Source organism: Lynx rufus, unplaced genomic scaffold, assembly GCF_022079265.1.
Source record: "Lynx rufus isolate CCGP_SWC_20201006 ecotype Redwood Valley unplaced genomic scaffold, mLynRuf1.p SCAF_5, whole genome shotgun sequence".
Classification (NCBI taxonomy): domain Eukaryota; kingdom Metazoa; phylum Chordata; class Mammalia; order Carnivora; family Felidae; genus Lynx; species Lynx rufus.
The window spans coordinates 52,013,173-52,029,036 of NW_025814867.1; positions in this window are offsets into that span (position 1 = coordinate 52,013,173).

Consider the following 15,864-nt stretch of genomic DNA (forward strand, 5'->3'; position numbering starts at 1 on the left):
ACTGGACCTCATTGGGAGGTGGGGAGGTATTTCCCTCATCCTTTTTGTTAGTTCCTCGGTTTTAGGGAAAACCTAGATTCACAACACAAGCCCCTGAGTTCATCACACTACTGGATGTGTAAAGTAAGATGGGTAAGATTCATTCATCAATGTCCGTCTCAAATCATTGTTCAACCAATCACAAGTTCAGATCAATGAGCAGTAATTAGAGAGGAGTGGAAGATGATGTTATAGAGACTACGGAAAGGCAAAGGAATCAGAAACTAGTGTGTGATGACAGACCACGTGTTTTTCCTCATCGTTAGAATTACTGTATAAATCACTAACTCTCCTGAGTAAGTATTTACTCAAATCACTAATTCCGTTGAGTAAGACACAGATATCAATGACCCTTTTTTCATCTATGTTTTGTTTATTTGTTTGGCTGTAAGGTAAATTTTATATTTAAACACTATATTTAGGAGAAAACCTACTGAGTTTTGTATAGACCACTAAATTAATTTTGCATCTTTAATTCAGTCTATTTCTGGACTGAAGAGAAGGATGAATCTTTGTGTATATTTCAAGGAAACACGTGTTTAAACTTATTGATGCTGAACTCAATATTTACTCTGATATTCAACTCACAGTTCTCATTAATGGGATTTAAACAGGTAAGAAATTCCCAAATAACTCCACTGATTATTTTAACACCTGGTTAATGGCTTAGAATAACTGATGTGTAGCTGAAGTTTATGTAATTCATAATTAAAACAAAACTCTACTTCAAAATGTCCTAGAGTTGTTCAATTATATGTTAAAACTGAGACAAACATAAAAACTTCAATAAATATATTTTCTTCCAAGAAATGACACACTGTGACTTTTTTGTTATTGTTGGGTTTGATGTTTTTGCCTCTAAGGAGGTCAGCAATATGGAAACATAAAGGCCAATTTAATTTGTGCATCTGCGGCTGCCAAGTATTTTAATTCAGACAGCTGTGACTGAAGAGTTAATATTTTACTTGTCAAAATCCAAAAGAAGGCCAGTGAATCACTCTAATTCTCATTAAGAGGCTTTCCCCCAGTAGCACCCTAATTCAAAATAATGAAAGTAGAGACTGAGTGCGATTCTAATACCAGTTGAGACCTATCTTTTAATATTTCTCCAGTGATGGATTAGGGATCGGGGAAATTCATCTCAGATCATAGAGCCTAATTTAATAAGGGATCATTCCAAGAGTATTGCATTTTATAATAATGTCATTTAATGTGTCGTCTTCCATTTTTACTGTCCCATATGTATGCTTACACGATGGTGCCATAGGGATAAACTTTTAAAGAACCAGAATCATTTTTAGTTTTCATTTTCCTTAAGTAGGGGGACTATCAATGAAAGCATCCATTAGTACCTTTATTATCACAATGTAAGAGAGTGCGGGAAATATCTGATTTAGAAAAAAACTTAATAGAACTGTAAGTAAATGTTCAACTTTTTACTGAGTCTTAATCATTGAAGAGGATGAAAATGTTTAAAAGGGAGTTTAAAATAAATCCAATTTCTTTAGCTAATATATTACAATAATACAAAAGCCTGGAGAACTAGTAGTTTAAAATGCACAGAAACAGCATGCTAAAAATCTAAACTTACTTTTTCCTATTGCTCCTTATTTTCAACTGATTTACAAGGCAAGTGATGCTTTAGTAACTGCTTAGTAAAGGCTAATTATTCATGCTGCCTAACTTTAGGGAAATAATATGAAGGGCTATTTTCTCATAAATTGCATTCACTTACTCAATGAGGAAAACAAATTGTCAGGAACAACATTCTATGAAGTACTTAACCTTATTATTCTATATTAACATTTAACTTTATTTGATCAGCTTTGCTATTTTTATCTTGGCATTACTGTAAATGTGAAACATTTGGCGATTACTAGGGCACTAGTTAAGCAAGTTCAGGTCAGAGCATTGTAACCATATAAATGTCAATACATTGTTATTGGCTATAACTCCTACAGCAGCAGGAGGAGTCCTGCTTAACCACTATTATGTTCTATAAAGCCTTTAGGACAGCTGGTGTTATAGGAAAGTTACCTTTCAAATATATTCTGATGATTGGGTCTTTGCCTTCAGATAATGTCTTAATCGTTTCCTTTTCCATTCTGATTGCATTAAACACATAAACTCTATGGATCTAAATTATGTCTTAGAAATCTTACTTTGCTGTAAACATTAATCTGATTACTGCCATTTTTCAAAAATAGAAATCATCACAATAAAAATATAACAAAATTAAAAATGTTTTTTAATGTTTTTGTTTTTGTATGTCATTTCCTATATACTTTTGCAATTCAGTTTTCCTTAAGGTATTGCAAATGTTTTAAGACTTCTTAAATTTTAAAATAGACCTTGTTTTCTTATAACTCTTGGTTGGTTTTTTTTTTATTCTTGCCTTGCCTAAAATACACCTTCTTGCTATTCTTTCCCATTTATCTTCAGGACTTTAATCTCTGTGTTTTCTTTTTTACTGTATTATATTGTCTATTGTATCCTGAAGTGATTTCCTGGGACCACATTTTCCTTTCAGCTGTATTTCTACTCATTCAGTTTATATTCTGTTATCCATTTCACGTTATCTTTTCATCTTTTAGTCTTTCTTTAAGAAAAAAAAATCATGAGTTCTCTCACTGATAAGAACGGTATAACACATACACCCCTGGCACCTGGAATCTCTTTAAGGAAGCAGTCAATTTGCTAAAAAAAAAAAAAAAAAAAAAAAAAAAAAAAAAAAAAGTGATATTCAAAATCATGTCAGTAAGTCAGAAAGAGACCACCAAGTGTCATCATCTAGAATAATTAGAAGTGATTATTTCAATCATACATGGGGTGACGAAGAATGAGGGTAAAAACAAAGAAACAAAACGAAAAATAAATGTTTAAAACTAAATATATGTTGTTTATAATGATTTGGGGGAAATAATCACAGCCAATCTGGCATACTTTCTCTAGTAGGTCCACTTGTTTTCCTAAAACTGGATTCATCCCATCTTATTTCCAAAGACAAATGTGGCATCAAGATTAATTTAAACCATTTCTGCTTTACCTATTTTAATGTGAAGTTATGGTCACATAGTATTTCACACAACCCATTGGTTATTATGTGAAAAGATGAATATTATAACATTCTCAATCTTTGCTATACACAGTTTAACAGCCTATATTCACTTGGAAACTAGAAAACCTTTCTAGGTGACCACAAAATATACACTATGGTTAGACTTCAGAATATTAATGGTTTTTTTTTCTTTCCATGCAAAATATATTTGTTAAATATTAAAGAAGGGTCTAATAATTAAAAAGACAGTTTGAATTTGAAACTGCCTCTGTAGTGGGGAAAGGGACCAGGATTTTCAGATGAAATTGAACAGATTGATGTTTACTTACCAAATTTCATGACAAAATTCACATAAGATGAATTAAGGTGACATGAGAATTCAGAAACTTGTCATAATAAGACAGATACATCTCAAGGTGTAAAATACAGATATATGAAGTAAAGACATTCAACAAGAATCAGAATGAATTCAAGAAATTATGCTCTGCATGTCTAATAAAAGAACCATTTATATTCTGGTCAATACTTTCAAAAAATCCACAATACACTATATAACCATTTTTAACAGTTGTCTTCTTTTTTTTCAACGTTTTTTTTTTTTTTAATTTTTTTTATTTTTGGGACAGAGAGAGACAGAGCATGAACGGGGGAGGGGCAGAGAGAGAGGGAGACACAGAATCGGAAACAGGCTCCAGGCTCCGAGCCATCAGCCCAGAGCCTGACGCGGGGCTCGAACTCACGGACCGCGAGATCGTGACCTGGCTGAAGTCGGACGCCCAACCGACTGCGCCACCCAGGCGCCCCAACAGTTGTCTTCTTAACCCAATTAAAATGAACAAAGAAATTTTAGGTTCCTTTTTTTTTTTTTTACCTAATTTTCTTGTTTTTTTGTTTTGACTCAATGAATCATAATATAAATGCCAATTTTTATTTTTCAGGCACTTTTGCCTGCAAGATCTAGAAAGTTTTCCTTATGAGAAAAAAAAGGTTAATGAGTGGCCATGCTATTGAAACCTACAAGAGACAGATCTACTGATCAGCACAATTACTGGTTACCAGCCAAAAAAATATTCTTAGAGAAGTTAATTGAATATATTTAATACAAAATTACCTCCAGAAAATTAATGGGTTTTTTTTATTTTTTTTTTAACGTTTATTTATTTTGAGACAGAGAGAGACAAAGCATGAACGGGGGAGGGTCAGAGAGAGGGAGACACAGAATCTGAAACAGGCTCCAGGCTCTGAGCTGTCATCACAGAGCCTGACACGGGGCTTGAACTCACAAACCGCGAGTTCATGACCTGAGCCGAAGTTGGCCGCTTAACGGACTGAGCCACCCAGGCGCCCCTAATGGGGTTTTTTAAATGTGATGGTACAAGTAGCATATCCATTAAACCAGACCACTGATATGTCATAATCATATGCATGCAGTCTTAACTTTCCCACATATTCTGTTCCTCGATGAAATAACTTTCCAATGCTAAACCTACTTGGAAATTGTTAAATTTCAGAAGAATACGATATAAGCTACTGATTTATGGTATATTAGTTTGGCTCAGCTAAAGAAAAGGATTGAAGTACTTTACCATTACAGGCTCTTACTTAGTATTTGTATAGCACTTTCACATCTGTTAACTCCTTTGAACCTCATAACAACTCAGTGAGGTAGGTGCTATTATCTCCATTTGTAAATGTAGCTTTATCCATTTACCAAAGATCACACATTTAGTAAACGGTAGAGTTCAGCCTTTAATTCATGTTTTGATACTATTCTATTAACTTGATACAAAACTAAAGTAAAAACTGGAAATAAATGATTTGTTCCTAAAAATAAATTCTTTGTCTATTCCAGTGTTACTTTTGAAAATGTACTCCCATTGTTCCCATAAGAAAATATCACAAGGCATATTAGATTTATTAGATTTCTTAGATTTATTAGATTTCTTTTTTTTTTCGTATTCAACCTAAATCATTCCATCATATTTCCCTATTGTAAGAATACCCTCCTTCTGGCCACCATGGTGCTGTGACTTTAAAATATTATTCTGTTTAGAATCTTTTGCAGACATTTCTTTTTGATTAGGTTACATATAATTAGCTCTTTTCCTCAAATTTCCAGATCCTTTATATATAGTGGGCTTTGTTTTTCTATAAATCTCCCAATCCTCCAAACTAGTTCTGATTTCCAAATACTCCAGGATAAATAGTTATTCACACTGCTACCCAATAATTGCAGAGACAACCACAGTGTTATACAAAATCATTATCTTAAGTCTATTGCAAATACAGTTCCCAAATACTCCAAATAGCTTCTTAATCTGGTTGAGTATAGAACATCTATGGCATTTTGGTCTTCATGATCAGTTTTTGTTTCAGTAATGTTACTTTCAAGGCTACTTCTTATCAGTTATCTATGGAAGAAAGTTCAATTTTATTTTGTTGGGTGAATTTTCCCTGTAAATTAGATTCTTATAAGATTATATGGAGAGGTCTCTCAGAATTATATGCAAAATGAATGCAAATTACTTCATTGTATTTCATTTTAAATGTCCTTTTTACATTTTCCTAGTATTCTAAAGCATTTCTAAGTGAATTACCATTGATAAATTTTAAGGGCTATTTAAGCTTAGATGGCCTTAAAAGGGAAATATTCTCTAAACCGTCTCTAGACCTTTCTCTATTCTCTGCTATAACTCACTGGGTGGCAATCTTCTTACTTCTTCCATAACATCTTTCATTTTAGATCCAGAATTCACTTTGCCAGAAGGCAAAGTAGACAACTGTCTATTTTTAGAGACACTGGGATAGTGCCCTGACTTTAAGAAAAAAAATCATTGATGCTCAGAATTAAATAGGGAAGAAAACCTCTAATTTTTCAATTAGAGATAAAGTAAATAATAAATGTACTATCCCAAGGAGAAGTAATAATGGAACCAAAATATTCCATGGGAGAGTGGAGAAGAAAAGACGGAAAGTGTCCTAAAGGGGACAAAAAACACAAAAACAAAAAGGCAAATAGAGGAGACAAGAAGATGCAGAACTAAATTAGGACTGGCTGTCTCTGGTTAGAGTGACCACTATTTATTACTGGCCTCTGTGGGAACTTTCTCTGCTATTCCCAGATGGGAACAAACTCTAATCCACATGTTGCAACAACCTGGCTTTGTATGTCTACAGTGACATTTTTTAGTCAAGTTGTTACTAATAATTTGTAAGAACCAAATCATAACGGTATCAAAGTGCGCTCCATTCTAATTCCTTTTGTTTTCTAATGAAACGTTTTTTTGTCTCCATTCTGGGCTTTTTTTTTTTTTTTTGATCACCCAATGCCAGACAGGCTAACCAGTGATTTCCTTAGTAATTATGATTAGCATATTATGAAGAATAAATATCATGCTCTTGCAATAAGTAAGCAATCAGGAAGATAAAAATGGAAGCAGAGAGGTTGTTGTCAGTCTGTCAAACCCCCAACTGATTATAAATTCTGCTGAAACCAGCATTGCAGATTAAAGAGTAAGTATGGTCATAAGCTTCTTTCCTGGTGTATTGTGCCTGAGTGTCATAGAAATCCTGGAACTAAATTGGCACTTCTCTACCAGAGCCCCTAAATATAATAGAAAAGTTAGCAGTGCTATTTGCTTTTAAGCTCTTTCCTCTTAAGAATGTCCTCATTGTTTGTGGATGCTTGCAGTTACACAAAACCCTCGAGTTTTAAATATGAAGTTTAAATCCTTAAATTATAGTCTCAGTTTAACAATGCTATAATTATAGCTGAGATCATATTCTATCTTCTATCACTCAAAACCTTCACAAAATCTTGTATCATTTTAGCTTCAATTGTACACAGTTTATAAGGCTGATTTGATTTGATTGTAGGAAACATCAGGGGGGTTAAAATTATTCAAGGTGAGGCCACTAATAAAAAAAGTCAGTTGAGAATGAATCAAGTAACTGCCCTTAAGAATAACTCAAGGCATTATTTTAACCTGATCTTTATAAGGACAATAAAGAGATTGTCTGAAAAGTAAACTCATGCTATAGGATGAATCACATTCAACTTTCTAAACAGTTAATTTCTTAGCAGTCAATTTCTAAACAATGAATGGAATGACTGTATATAATTATGTTCTCTCTATTTATGCAATAAGTGGAAAATTACTTACTGAACCACAATGTGGTTCTGGTATTAACCCCACTTTACTAGAACATTGTTGGAGCCTTATCCAGGGTGGGCTACAGAAATGGTTCTGCCATTTTCTTCTTGTATTGCCTTGTTTGGTCTCATGTGCACAAGTTTACGCCAGATTATCACTTCTTGAATCAAGGCCAAGGCAGTAATTTTAGAGAATTTTTACTCTTCCAAAGTTTAGACTGTATTCATCCACTCAGCAAACCTTTGTTGAGAAGCTCCTGTGTACCTAGCAATGACAAAGCCAGACATGGGTCCCTGCTCTCAGGGACCATGTAGTCTACCTAAGATAGTTATTACCAAGTACATTCCAAGATAGATATTAACCAAGTACATTCAAGTATGATGACTGCTACCCAGAAGTCCAGGGTATGGTCTATGTAGTCACAGAAAGCACTTCTAAGCAAAATATATATAAGATGGAACCTGAATAATGTAAAATGAGAGGTGGAGAGAAAAAGCATTCTCTGTAGGCAATGTGAGGGATCATGAGTTTGACCCATAGGCACAGGTAAGAGGAAGCCACTGAGAGGTTTTAAGATGTCACTGTGAAAAGATCACTCTGAGTGCAGAGTGAAGAATATGGTGGGGAGAGAGCAGAGGCAGGGGCACAGTAGATGGCAGAGGCCAGTTATGAGGCTCTGGCCATAGCCTTACAGTCTTGGCCAATGCTGACAATGTCTTGGAATAGAGTGATGCTTTGGTTTTGAAAAGAATGGATGTAGGTACAAGATATATTTAGAAAAATCGATAAGATTTAGTGACTAAATGGATGTAAGTGGTGGAAAAAGACAAAACAACAACAACAAAAAAACACCCTCCAGAACAGACACATGTGGAGAGATGGGGAAACCAGGTGATTAAGGGGTAAAGAAATTCCTTCAGAATTATATCAGGCAGACAATCCGGAATTGGTGCCAAGATAACCACACACACTCACACACACACACACACACACACACACACACACACCCTTCCCACCACTACCATCTCTCGTTCCTGGCCTGTTGATATTAAGTTCCAGTGAAATGGAGACAGATAATAAACCACTGACCAGGTATATGTCAAATGATAAGTGCTAAAAAGGAAAAAAAAAGTCAGAGGGTGAAAGATGGCTAGAGGATTATGGGCCTGAAAAACTGGAATAGTTGTAGTTAACTGAAACGGAGAAGATTTCCCCACACTTGGGGGGGAAACTCAGCAGTCTGACTTTGGCTATCAACAGGGGATTGGCGATACAAATCATACTTCATCTATAATATAGGATTCTATGCGGCTCTTAACAAGGATGAGATAAATCTGAATGTACCATGTCAAATGCCTACCACATCTAGTAAGTGAGAAAAGCCAGTTTTGGAATAGTTTTGTGTCTCATTTTTATTTTAAAAACATATATGGGTGTGCCTGAGTGGCTCAGTCAGTTGAGCATCTGACTTCTGCCCAGGTCATGATCTCACAGCTGGTGAGTTCGAGCCCTGCGTCAGGCTCTGTGCTGACAGCTCAGAGCCCAGAGCCTGCTTCGGATTCTGTGTCCCCTTTCATCTTTGCCCCTCCCCCACTCATGTTCTGTCTCTGTCTCTCAAAAATATATAAACACAAAAAAATTTTTAAACATGTATGAAATACATATTTCATACAAAAATTAATATGCATGGAAATACATAGAGTAATATCTAGAAAATTATTCCCCAACGTGTTCATAGTGTTCCTTAGAAGAAGTGGACAGGATGAGAAAAAAAATGAGGTATTTCACATGTTACACTCGGAACTTGCATGTTTTAATCTTTTGTAATGAAAATGCATTCATATAATTTTAATTTCATAAAACAAAAATACTTACTTCACTGGTAGATGGAATAGCAGAACTGGTAACACTACAGCATCATATCATAAGAGAGTGACCTACTACAGACTCTAGAGAGCACTGTTCCTCTCACTGAGCCAGAAGAAAGACCAGACATCAAATTGTGAATTTTAGTAAGAAAAAAAAAATTGTTCCAAGGAACTTCAAGAAATCTAAAACAGATATGAGTGTCAGAAACTCAGCTTTCAGAAATGGAAAGGACATCCCTTAGGCAAAACCATAGGAAACACAGTCAGGGTCACGTAAAGATGTAGAACTTTCAGATCATGTCAGGGATGCTATTTAGGGCAAAACAGGAACAAACCTTGGAAGTCTGTGCCCAGAGGTCTGCTTTCCTAAGAAGCTCATGCCTTTAAATGGTTTCTTTCCACACCTATCATAAGCTATTTGTAATTCCGAATCTGTACATCAGATTTCTGTATATCAATTGGTCACAAAGCTGGAATTGCCTGTATCTTATTTTGGGAGAAGAGGAGAGGAAAAATAAGATATATTAAGTGACCCTTACATGCTAGCCACTGGGCTAAAATATAGCATTCAGTTAAGCAACTAACAGACTCTGGGAGTGTGTGTTTATAAAACTGTCACATGAAAACATATTTTAAGTGCAGCATGAGGAGCTCTGGGGCAACAACCATGGTTCATCCTACTTTGTTTCCACGGTCCCAAGTGCAGGACTAGGTACCTGAGAACTAGCATGTGTTCCATAAATGTGTATAGGTTAATTGAACAGGAAACAAGAGATCATTCATGGGAACTCTGTAAATCATTCTTATAAATCCTATAAACCAAGAACAAATAAAAAGATTCCTCTCTGAACACCAACTTTGTGCCACACACTGTTCTAGATATTTTCCATATATCATTTCACTCAATCTTCCAACAAACCATTCAGCTATTTTTTTAAGTTTATTTATTTATTTTAAGAGAGAGAGAGAGAGAGCATGTGCATGCACACAAGCAGGGGAGGGGCAGAGAGAGAGAATCCCAAGCAGGCTCCATGCTTAGCGTAGAGCCTGACGTGAGGCTCGTTCTCATGACCATGTAATCATGACCTGAGTAGATATCAAGAGTCGGATGCTTAATCAACTGAGCCACCCAGGTACCCCAGATCTTTTTACTTAAAAAATGAGAAAACTGAGGCACAGTGATGGTGACTTACCCATGGTCATTTTAGTAATTAACAGAACTAGATTTAAAACAAGTTTACCTGACTCCAAACTCCATATTCTTTTCCCTTTTCAAAACAAATTCCCCAGTAATGCTATAGGGAAAAATCTCTAATATATTCCATTTGCGTAAGTGAATTTTATATATTTCATTTACTTAAGAAGTATATGAATATATCCAGATTTTCCGGATATTTAGTGGATATGACGTTTACCTTATACCATGGAAGAATAGAACCAGTTTACTCTTCATAGCTGTGCTTTGTTTTTTATGTGATGGATATTCTGTATACCAAGTGTTTGTAAATATCCCTTATCTGGCTTCTACCTAAAATAACTCAAGTGACAGGCAGACCCAAACCTCAGGAGTTTGCCTTATAACATAAAGAAGAACGGGCTCTCTGACAAGTGCTGAGTTTCTGGTCAGCTCTTCAATGCCCCACAACTACGCAAGCCTTCTTCTGCTTCTCAAATGGTTTCCCCAGGGCCCATGACATCCCCTTCTCTCGGCATCTCCTTTCCTCCCACTCCTAGTAGGTAGAGGTTATCTGAACAGCTTCATCCATCACATCTACACCCTTCACATCCACATCCCTACCTATTTGTGCACTCAGCACTTCTCCTTCTGACCTCTTAACATTGAGCAAGCATCCCTCTCCCTGTGCCCTAGGACTCCCCTCGCCCAGCCTCCTCCAGAATCTTGACAAAAATGGCTAACAGTGAATCCCCTCTCCTGTATCTCTAACCTCTCTTTACTGGAGACTTCCTATCAGTATCTTTAAAGAGTAAAAAATAAAGGGGCTCCTGGGTGGCTCAGTCAGTTAAGTATCTGACTCTTGGTTTCTGCTTGGGTCTTGATCTTACAGGTTCATGGGTTTGAGCCCTGGGTCAGGGCTCTGAGCTAACAGCGTGGACCCTGCTTAGGATTCTCTCTCTCCCTCTCTCCCTTTCTCTCTCTTTCTCTCTGCTCCTCCCATCCTATTGAAAATTAATAAATAAATTTTTAAAAGTTAAAAAAATAATAAAAATTTAAAACCTTCTAGGGCCCACATAGCCTCAGGTTTTTGCTCTTTCCTTCACTATCAAAATTCTTTCTTTCTTTTATTTTTTAATATTTTTAAGTTTATTTATTTATTGAGAGAGAGAGAGAGAAGGAGCACGAGCAGGGGAAGGGCTTGCCCCAACATGGGGCTTGAACTCATGAACCATGAGACCATGACCTGAGTTGAAATCAAGAGTTGGACACTTAATCGACTGAGCCACCCAGGTGCCCCCACAGTTGAACTTCTTAAAGAAATTAACCTCAACTTTATATCTTCACCTCTCATTTTCCTTCAACCCACTCCTGCCTGGATTTGTGTCTCCACTTCTCCCCCAGGTGGACTTTCCACATTTTATAAAAGGCCTTCTTATAATCAAATCCAATAGACCTATCTCTGAACTTGTCCTTTTAGCATCATTGACACAGGTCACTATTGTCTCCTTAAGATACACTCTTCCTCACTTGCCAAGAAAATACTGGGTTTTCTACATTTTTGGCCTCCCTTTGCAGTTTTATTTTCAGGGATCCTTATGCTCTACTCCACTATGAAATGTGGGTGCTCCTCAGGACTTCCCCAGATTCTCATCTCTCTGCACAAAGTACTCTATTTTTTTTTTTTACTGAAATATAGTTGACGTACAATGTTAGTTTCAGGTGTACATCATAGAAATTCAACGAGTCTGTCCATTATGCTATGCTCACCACAAGTATAGCTACTATCTGTCCCCATAAAACATTATACAGTACCATTAACTATATACCCTATCCTGTGCCTTTCATCCCCAGGACTCATTTATTCCATAAGGTACAGGTGCAAGCCTGTACCTCCTACACCCATTTGCCCACTTTGCCCATTTCCCAAGCCCCCTCACCTCTGGCAACCATCAGCTTGTTCTCCGTATTTATGGGTCTGTTTTCTGCTTTGTTTGCTTTGTTTTTTAGACTTAGATTTAGAGGCAATCTCGTGCAGTCCATGACTTCAGCTACATCTGTACATCACCAACCCCAACCTGTATCTCAAGCCCAGATTTCTCTTCTGAGTTCCAGCCTAGATCATGAACTTGTGTGCCTACTGTCATATCTGCCACCTACTATTTTGATCTCGACAGGCACCAAAGTGAATGAATCATCTCCCAGCCTATCTTCTCGTCCCGGATTCCCTATCTTAGCAAACAGCAGCACTATCCAAACAGCTATTCATGTTCCCTATCAGGAATCTTCCTTGATTTTTCCATCTTCTTCACTCCCTACACTCAATCTATTAGCAAATCTTATCTATACTGATGCCTAAACATCTAGACTCCATTCATCCTCTCCTTCTCCACTGTCAACACTTCATCTCTCACTCAGACTCCTGCAGTAGCCTCTCCATCTGCTCCTGTCTATTCAACACACAGTAGTTGGAATGATTTTTCACAATGTATCTGAGGAAGTCTCCCCACACCTCCCTACCCCAACAGAGTAAAATCTTCAGTGACTTTCCACTGTCCCTTGCATAATGACCAAACTCTTGAGCATGGCCTCAGGGTCTGACTGATCCTGCCTACTGTTCTGATTCATCTGTGCTCTTTATCACATCTACCCTCACCTCAGCTGTCTATGCTCCAGTCATTCTGCCCCTCTTTGTGGAATGCCTTTCCCACCCCTTCACTCCCACCAAGAGCCTTCATATTTATAATTTGTCCACCTAGAATATTCCCCACCCACTATCTCACCTCCACCCCAATTCCTGAATATCCTTTATGTTTCAGTTAAAATGTCACTTTCTCCAAAAAGCTTTTTCTAACTCCTTAGCCCTGGTCAAATCTACTTGTTACATACTTACCATATTCCCACAGAACCTAGAGTTCTGTACACTGAACTTGTAATTACTTCTTCCAGGTGTATGGATGAGTAGAGTTGCTGAGTCAATTGCATTTTATACTTATTGCCAAATCACCAAATAGCCATCAACTGATTTTATTTGCATTCTTTATACATTGTCAGTATTAGTCATATTTACATACATATTGTTTTGCAACATATCTCTCACAGTTATTTGATTATAGTTTTTTTTTATTTTAATGCATTAATGCATTTAATGAACTCTTTCGTGACCTGACTTTCCATTTGTTAATTTATTTCTTCATCTCTTTGTTACCTGAATTTTGTTATCAAATGTCTATTTCCCTGAGAACTCAAAGGTATTACATTCACCTTTATGCTTGCATGTGTGAGAATGCCATTCACTATTGTATTCAAATAACTGCATTTTTTGTCAAAATATTGTATTGTATTACGTATAGGATAGTATTATACCAACATAAGGTATACAAATTGACCAATGGGACAGAATACAGATTCAGAATTTAATTTCAGTATATGTAAAAAAATGTAAGTATAATAAAAGTTATATTTCGGGCACCTGGGTAGCTCAGTCAGGTAAGCATCCGACTTCATCTCACTCATCATCTTGTGGTTGGTGAGTTTGAGTCCCGCGTTGGGCTCTGTGCTGACAGCTTGGAGCCTGGAGTCTGCTTCAGATTCTGTATCTCCTTTCTCTCTGCCCCTCCCCTTCTCATGCTCTGTCTCTCTCTCTCTCAAAAATAAACATTAAAAAAATAAATAAAGGGGCGCCTGGGTGGCTCAGTCGGTTAAGCTTCTGACTTCAGTTCAGGTCATGATCTTGTGGCTCGTGAGTTCAAGCCCCTCATTGGGCTGTGTGCTGACAGCTCAGAGCCTGAAGCTGGCTTTGGATTCTGTGTCTCCCTCTCTCTCTGCCCCTCCCCTGCTCACGTTCTGTCTCTCTCTCTCAAAATAAATAAACATTAAATTCAAAAAATAATAAAAATAAGATAAAATAAATAAAATAAAATAAAATAAAACAGTGATATTTCTATTCATGAAAATAATGTTGACACAATGGGCTAATCATCTGAAGAAATAAAACTAGACTTTTATTATATACCACATACAAAAATTAATTCATATGAACTAAATCTTAAATGTAAAATTTTAAATAACACATATATTGTAAGAACATGTAGAAGACTAGGTACAGCCAGTAGTAGAGGACCTTTTAAATTAAGACAGGAAATTTAGAAGTTATAAAATAAAAGGTAGACCTTATAAATACATTTTTTAAAGTCCATTCATTCATTTTTAAGGGGGGCGGGGCCTAGGGAGGGGGGAGAGAGGGAGAGATACAGAGAGAGAGAGAGAGAAAGAGAGAGAGAGAGAGAGAAAGAGAATCTTAAGCAGGCTTCAAGCTATCAGTGCTGAGCTAGACACGGGGCTCAATTTCACGAACTGTGAGATCATGACCTGAGCTGAAATCAAGAGTTGGACGCTTAACCGACTGAGCAACCCAGGCACCCCTCATAAACACATTTTTAAAAATTGAAGGCACATATACTAAAAGATATCATAAACAATAGATAATAGAGTTACAAAGCTATTTGCAATACAGATGAGAGATAAAAGATGAATATTTATAGGCTATGGAAGAAGACACGACTGAAGAGAAAAATGGATAAAAGAGATAAGTAAAAAATCCACATAGAAGCAAATCCAAATGGTCAGCAAGCATGAAAAAATGCTCCAAATCACTACAGAGGAATGTAAATTAAAGGAAATACTATACAAAAACACAAATTCAAATGGATACATGCACCCCAAAGTTTTTAGCAGCATTATCTATAATAGCCAAACTATGGAAACAGCCAAAATGTCCATCAACTGATGAATGGATAAAGAAGATGTGATTTATGTATACAATGGCATATTACTTAGCCATAAAAAAGAATGAAATCTTGCCATTTGCAAAGACATGTTTGAGTTAGAAAGTATTACGCTAAGCAAAATAAGTCAGGCAGAGAAAGACAAATACCATATGATTTCACTTATACGTGGAATTTAAGACACAAAACAGATGAGTATAAGGGGAAAAAAGAGAAAGAAAGGCAAACCAGGAAACGGGCTCTTCACTATGAGAACAGACTGATGGTTACCAGAGGGGAGAATGGGGAGGGAAAGGTTAAATAGGTGATGGGGACTAAGGAGTACACTTGTCGTGATAAGCACTTTAGTGTTGAATCACTAAATTGTACACCTGAAACTAATTACACTGTATGTTAACTAATTGGAATTTAAATAAATAAAAACTTTTTTTAAAAGGACAATGCAATACTAATCTATACCCCAAACTAAAAAATTGAAGGAAAGCTGTAAGATTTTTAAGTGTATTAAGCTTTTCCATATATGTATATACATATATGTATATACATATATATATATAATAGCTGTATAAAGCTATTATAATTTTTAAAGCATAGAACTAGTATAAGAATAAACAGATAGATAAATGGAATAGAATAGAAAATCCAGAAATATGCCCAAATTGTTGTGAGAATGTGTTATGTGACAAAGGTGAGATTTAAAATCAATGGCAAAATGTGAATTATCTGGTAATTATATTGATTTAACTGACCAACCATTGAGGGAGCAATTAAATTAACTCTTTAT